This window comes from Littorina saxatilis, linkage group LG5, assembly GCF_037325665.1.
Source record: "Littorina saxatilis isolate snail1 linkage group LG5, US_GU_Lsax_2.0, whole genome shotgun sequence".
Taxonomy (NCBI): Eukaryota; Metazoa; Mollusca; class Gastropoda; order Littorinimorpha; family Littorinidae; genus Littorina; species Littorina saxatilis.
The window spans coordinates 46,625,066-46,632,876 of NC_090249.1; positions in this window are offsets into that span (position 1 = coordinate 46,625,066).

The following is a 7,811-nucleotide window of genomic DNA, read 5'->3' on the forward strand; positions in this document are numbered from 1 at the left end:
TGACACAGATTGTAGTCGTTTCAGTGCCCCTTGTCAAATATCGAGTTCTCGATTTTGACAACCGGTATTTCTTTAGGAGTGCAAATCTTGGCTCTCACAAAAACCGCTCACTCTGTTACGCTAGCAGGGGCGGATCCATGGGGGGTTTCCGGGGTTTCTAGACCCCCCACCCCACCGTCCTAAAAAAAAAGAAAAAAGAATAAATAAATAAATTAGAATAAGAAAAACTGATGGCTCAGATTGCACCAGATTGCCCCCGGACCCCCCAGGAGCCGGCCTTTGTTTTTTAAGTTACGGTTTTGGGGTTTTGGGAAGTAGTCGGCCAATTTGTTGGCTCGGATTGTACCAGATCGGTCAAATGTTCTTGTTTTGATCCAAATTTGTCTTCAAATCCAAATGTACTTTTTGGAAGGTGAATAAGGGGAAGTTACTTGGCTCAGATTGCACCAGATTTCTCCATTTTTCTTGTTTTTATCAACATTTTGTTGTTGTTGTTGGGAGGGGGGGGGGGGGGGCATTTCCCCCCCAAGGTCTGCTTCGCGTTGTCGAATTGTCCCTAAAAGAAATTTGGAAACCCCTCTTAAAGATGATGTGATCCGCCCCTGGCTAGTCAATCAAATCAAATATGAAACACGGTAATTATATTATGTTGTTCAGGAAGAAACGGTCAAGCGAATTATCACTGGTTGCTGATTTCAATACCACTATTCTGAGAGATTTACTAGTAATATGCCGGACATTTCCAGGAAGAAAGGAAGTAAAAAGGAAGGAAATCGGGAAAAAATAAAGAAATAAATTAGATGATTCAGATTAAATAAATAGATATAGAAATAATTAGATAAATAACTACACACATGTCTACATACCCACATGTACATACAAAACTACAGACAGAAATAAATAAATACATAAATAAATACAAGAATAAATAAATCATTAAATCATGAAATCAATAAATGTGGAGATATCAGTATATGGGTCGTTTTAAAAAAATGTCGCCAAATGGGTCCAACTGTTTTCGAAAAACAAGTCGCGTAAGGCGAAATTACTACATTTAGTCAAGCTGTGGAACTCACAGAATGAAACTGAACGTAGTCCGCCGCTAGTGCAAAAGGCAGTGAAAGTGACGAGCCTGTTTGGCGCGGTAGCGGTTGCGCTGTGCTTCATAGCACGCTTTACTGTACCTCTCTTTGTTTTAACTTTATGAGCGTGTTTTTAATCCAAACATATCATATCTATATGTTTTTGGAATCAGGAACCGACAAGGAATAAGATGAAAGTGTTTTTTAATCGATTTCGGAAATTTAATTTTGATCATAATTTTTATATTTTTAATTTTCAGAGCTTGTTTTTAATCCAAATATAACATATTTATATGTTTTTGGAATCAAAACATGATAAAGAATAAGATGAACGTAAATTTGGATCGTTTTATAATTTTTTTATTTTTTTTTTTACAATTTTTAGATTTTTAATGACCAAAGTCATTAATTAATTTTTAAGCCACCAAGCTGAAATGCAATACCAAAGTCTGGCCTCCGTCGAAGATTGCTTGGCCAAAATTTCAATCAATTTGATTGAAAAATGAGGGTGTGACAGTGCCGCCTCAACTTTTACAAAAAGCCGGATATGACGTCATCAAAGACATTTATCGAAAAAATGAAAAAAAACTTCTGGGGATTTCAAACCCAGGAACTTTCATGTAAAATTTCATAAAGATTGGTCCAGTAGTTTAGTCTGAATCGCTCTACACACACACACGCACAGACACACACACAGACACACACACACACACACACACACACACACACACATACACCACACCCTCGTCTCGATTCCCCCCTCTACGTTAAAACATTTAGTCAAAACTTGACTAAATGTAATGAAGTTTGTAAAATCGTTATTTTGATTTTAGGTCTGGAATCTGCATTGATTTATTAGTTAAAAACTGAAGTAAGCCATCTTAATGACGAATATTAAGAACAATATCTTCAAAATGCGAGAGCTACTGTTGACGCGTTTCACACAAAAATTTGCAGAGCCAAAGTCCGGGGACAGCTTTCGCGACATAATTCGAATTCTGCGGCCTTGATCCAATCCTTGACCCCAACACACCAGACACACGTGTTTCGTCCACGCTCGTGTCTCTTATCCAAGACAAACAAACCATCCCCGAAAGTTTATTGCTGAACTCACATACAGTGACCCCGACCAGCCAAACATAAATCCCTTGACCCCAGTTCCACTTTTGACCTCTGGACGGACAATTCGATCCCTTCTTCAGAAAATCGAATCCATTACGCTTCTTATCTTGAGGTAAGGTTAAATCTTGCAAAGTGATATTGACAGCTATCAACATTTGTCACAAGAGGGCCCCCTCTCTATCGTGGATACTCTTCATAAAGGAGCCATATCGCGCTCTAGGGGAACCGTTAAGTCTTTCCGACCTCGAATTTACAGTATGGGGGCGTATTAGTACCAAAAGTGATAATTATTGAGATTAGACTTTAGAGTGACTTTTCTTACAATCAATAATAATCACAACGAATTAAGATTCAATTTTGGATATTATGCATGGTGACTACACTTAAGACTTTCAGTGCTAGAAACTCACCACAACAATGAGGGGGGGGGGGGGGGCATCTTATACAATATACATGTAGAAGCAGAAGTAGCCGGAGTAGCGCGGCGATCAGGAAGAAGCTATTGAAAACCTGTACACTTTTCTTTTAGAGCAAGAAATCCAAGCAAGAGAGGGGGGCATCATATTCGTCCTACGTGTATGAGAAGAAGTAGAGTAGCGCGGCGATCAGGAAGAAGCTATTGAAAACCCGTACACTTTCCGTTTAGAGCAAGAAACCCAAGCAAGAGAGGGGGGCATCATATTCGTCCTACGTGTATGAGAAGAAGTAGAGTAGCGCGGCGATCAGGAAGTAGCTATTGATAACCTGCACAGTTTCGATTACAGCACACAAAAATCGAAGTATTTATCATTTTTGCCTTACATTAAAAAGAAGAATAACTCAGTGACCAGGTACAAGCTTGCGATTAAAAACTAAACGTTCGTGTACAGGGAGAAATCGAAACGAGGGGGCATCATGTTAGCGACTTTCTTAATAAGAATAATCGCTCGGCAAACAGGAAGGAGCTAGCGATAACCAATACATTTTTGTTTACAGCACGCACACACACACACACGCACATACACACACACACACACACACACACACACACACACACACACACACACACACACACACAAATAATGACAATACAAATTTATAAAAAGTTAAACATAAAAATTGAGGCATCATATTCGCCCTATATCAAAAGAAGAACAGCTAGATGAACAGGAAGTAGCTAGGGTAAACCGGTACATTTTTTTCTCAAGCGCACACACACAAAAAGAAGAAAATATTGACGCGCGAAGCATCATCTTCGCCAAACATAAAGAATAAGAAACGTTAGATAAAAACCAAGTAGCTAGCGCAAGTGAACCAATGAACGTTCTCCAGAAAAATGGAGACAGGATCACGTTGAGAAATGGGATTATATTTTGTCCTATCAGCTCTATAAACCATTCAACTCAAATGACTGCTGCTTTTACACATAACATTACACTCATTTTGTTGTTTTTCGTCAGTCAGATACTGATTTTTGCACGACAGATGTCACGATTCGTAATGCAAACATGTACTGATACACGTCTAAAAGTTTAAGGTGCACACATGTCTTCATGGAGAAGGCAACAGTAAAACTCGTTTTAGTTTTCTCTCTCAATGCAGGCAAAAGAATGAAATTCTGTTGTGCAGAGCAATGCAAAGCATATGCATAGGATGTTTTTTTGGGATACCATGAACTGCAATTTGTGGTGCATGCTCTCTCTCTCTCTCTCTCTCTCTCTCTCTCTCTCTCTCTCTCTCTCTCTCTTTCTCTCTCTCTCTCTCTCTCTCTCTCTCTCTCTCTCGCTCTCTCTCTCTCTCTCTCTCTCTCTCTCTTTCTCTCTGTATGTATGTAATACTCCATTTTTCGTGATTCTGTGCTGTTGTTGTCGTTGTTGTTAACGTTTTGTTGTCGTTGTTCTTATTGTTGTTGTCCTGATAGGTTTGTATTATGAAATTACACTATCGTCCGCCACTTTATTATTTTGTCTCTAAGAGCACCTCCGTAAGTTTATCTTGTTGTGCTACTTTATTATATAATACATTCCATGGCTTTGTAAACTTGTATCTGAATAAATTACTTTTTAAACCAACTGCAGATTGGTCTGCATTCTATGTCCGTGCTGCCAGCAGCGTAAACATGTTGCGGTGGTCAACGAAAGATTGGCTATAGAGCTATTGTGAATGGAGTGCCGCTTGACCATCAAGCAATCTGCACGATTATCAGGGGAATGAAAGTCGGGTAGGCTTATCTAGCAGTGTTTGTATAACGACAGAAGTACGTCTTCCGGAAATAACTCTGTCAGGATTTCCTGTTTGTACGAGGTTTTGTTAGCGGCCGCAACTCTTCCACTATGCTTGAAAATCCGGACAAGAGTTATTTCCGAAAATAGTCTTTTCGGACATAATTATTTCGGCCATAATTGTCAGCGGGCACGAACGCGGAGTTTTCTTTCAACACAGCGCCGCACCTTGCCCCTCAACGAATAAACCATTTTTGCATGGAAACAGCAGTTTAAGTTTTGTGTGGGACAATGACGAATTGGCATGCAGTAGTTAAAAGAGGAATTGTTGCACGAAATTATGTGCCAAACAGCTATTTGATCAGTTTAACACAAGACAACGATAAGCGTTTTATTTTATTTAATTCATTTTCTGGAATATTTGAAGGCATTTTTTGTTTAGTGTGTGGTTGCTGTTTGTTTGCTATTTATTACTGGCTCATTTGCTCACGTCTTTCTTTCTTTCTTTCTTGTGCTACTTATTTTTTGTATCTATTTATTTATCTTTCTATTTTTTTTGTGGCTGAAAAGAGCAATTCTGTAAACTAATGTGTACTTTTCAGCAATAGTCTCCCCTACGTATAAAGAAAAGCCCTTTGTGTCTGATAGTCTTCTTCTTCTTCTTCTTCTTCTTCTTCTTCTTCTTCTTCTTCTTCTTCTTCTTCTTCTTCTTCTTCTTCGTTCATGGGCTTAGACTCCCACGTAGCCTACACTCGTGTTTTTGCACGAGTGGAATTTTACGTGTATGACCGTTTTTACCCCGCCATTTAGGCAGCCATACGCCGTTTTCGGAGGAGTGTCTGATAGTGATCGACAGGCTGGCTCACAGTAAACAACTTGATTAGTTTTCTTTTTTTTTCTGTGGAGGAAAGACATGGTACATATGCAGACACAGTCCGCCATTGTGTGGGCTGGAACAAAACGCATATACATGTATATGAATGTGACCAGAATAACAATTCTCCGCAAGACGTGCAGGCAATGACGTCTTTCGCCGGGTAACAGGCGGGGGCTTTTATGAATGGAGAGCTCTTGCTTTCTTACCCGATTACATGTGGGTTATAGAAACACGAACATACCCAGCATGCTTCCCCCGAAAGCGGCGTATGGCTGCCTGAATGGCGGGGTAAAAAACGGTCATACACGTACAAACCCACTCGTGCAAAAACATGAGTGAACGTGGGAGCTTCAGCCCACGAATGAAGGAGAAGAAAAAGAAGAAGAGATATGTGTTTTTGTCAGAGAATGTGCAGACATGTAGCTTTTTAGCACGATTACTTGAGCAAGATTGGATAGGGCAGGAAATCTGCACTGAGAAAGTGCTGAGAAAGTTGTATATTTCAGGGATGGACCATGTGTATGAGAGGGATCGAGGGACGTTTGCACAATTAGGCAAGGGTATAGTGGCTGGAAAGGCAGGGGGGGGGGAGTCTGCGGGGGTTGTGTCCCCCAGCTGCTGTTGAAATTTGACATTTGCAAAGGGTATTTTGCGTCTTTCTTTGAGAAAAAAATACATTTTCCGGGAAAGGAGGTGTGGGGGGGGGGGGTGGGGGTGGGGGGTGGGGCTTCCGGAACCCAGGACCACCCCCCTCCCCCACCACCACCACCAGATCAAGACCTTTCATACGACTCAAGCTAAAGCAAACCGGAGAAAACCCCAAAGTGACCTATATGCAACACTGAAAGTTAATACATGTACTAAGGCGATTCAGTATCACAAAACGACCTCTACAATTATACAAAAAAGAATGAAAACAACTGACTTAAGCAAAAAGCTGAAATGATTGCAATCCTTGCACTTAATTTCGTGTATTTTTGTATCTTTTTCATCGTCTGTTTCTAAACCATTGGCAGTACGTGTATTCTGAAGTGCTGAGCAACTATATAAAGCCTATACGTGTGGGTGTCCTTTGGCATGAATTGGTAAACTGGAATTTCGAGCCAATTGTTAAAGTGAGTCCAGTTTTGATTGTAAATATTACAAAAAACCTAAAATAAACTAAAAAAAAAACTAAAAAAAAAACCAACAACTATAATTCGTTTGTTATTGAACTACTTCACGGCTTATTTCAATTTAGCGGTCCTTCTTTGTCGTTTTAATGCCTATTATTACAGGTCTATTTTTGCCTTCTTTATCTTTACCCTCCTTCACAACAGGGGCCAAATGATTATTTTCACCATAACGGTAATTTTCTCTAAACACGTTGTTTAAAAAAAAAATCTGTCTTGTTTGCTTTTATTTCATCGTAGGTTTTGTATATTATGATGGAAAAAAATAAACTAAATAGAAAACCAACTCAATCATTATTAGTACGTCGGCCTTTCAATGTCTTCAAGGCACGTTCTTTTTCTTTTGTTGCTTGTCGTTTTACTTCTTCGAGCGCGCACGCACACACACGCACACGCACACGCACACACACACACACATACACACACACACACACATACACACACACACACACACACACACACACACACACACACACACACACACACACAGAAACACCCCTTCCACACACACACACACACACACACACGCATATTTTCACTTTTGAAAAGGAAGGATAAAAAATCTCAAACTGTTTCCTATTTCGAGGCACATTTTAAACGAAAGTATTACGTTGGTAAAACGGATAGACTGACATTCGCTGAAGGCCAAAGATGCGTGTGGATAATAGCTTATCATTTTTTTTATATTAGCTTTGACAATGTTTACTCACTAAATATATTTCGCACTTGAGCATCATTAGGATCAAAATAGCTCCGAGAGGAGGTGTATTGTGTTTTATTCCCCCCTCTGCTTCTTTACCTCTGTAAACTTGTAGAGCTAGTTATTTTTCGATAATGACCCAGCAACCAAACAAATAACGAGCCAGCAACAGCCTGAATCCTCGATAGTGCAATGGGTTGAGAAGCTGTTCTGTTTCGGTACTACTTTTGCGACTGAAAAGTTCCGAACGCTCTATACGTACGAAGTATACATCTCTGGAGCAAACAATACAAACATACTGCATTTAAATTAACAACTACAGGCCTGAACACATGAATATCCATATAAAATCCATGAGTTCGGTTGTTTTCTGAATCTAGATCTGCTGTGCACAAACCGTTCATCACAAGCAAATTCCCAAGGCAAGTAACTCATACTCTAGCGACAAGAGTAGTTCCCCTTCTTTTAACTCAGTTTCTTCGACAACACTGACTGCAATCCGACGGTCAGTTTTCAACAATATTTCATTTTATAAACAGATCACACGCAACCAAATGCACACATCTCATCAATTTAAACAACATAAAGCGGTTTCATACACTATTTTCCCCAGAAAACTGAACTTCATACAGTAATTAACGTCGGAACACGGGTGCA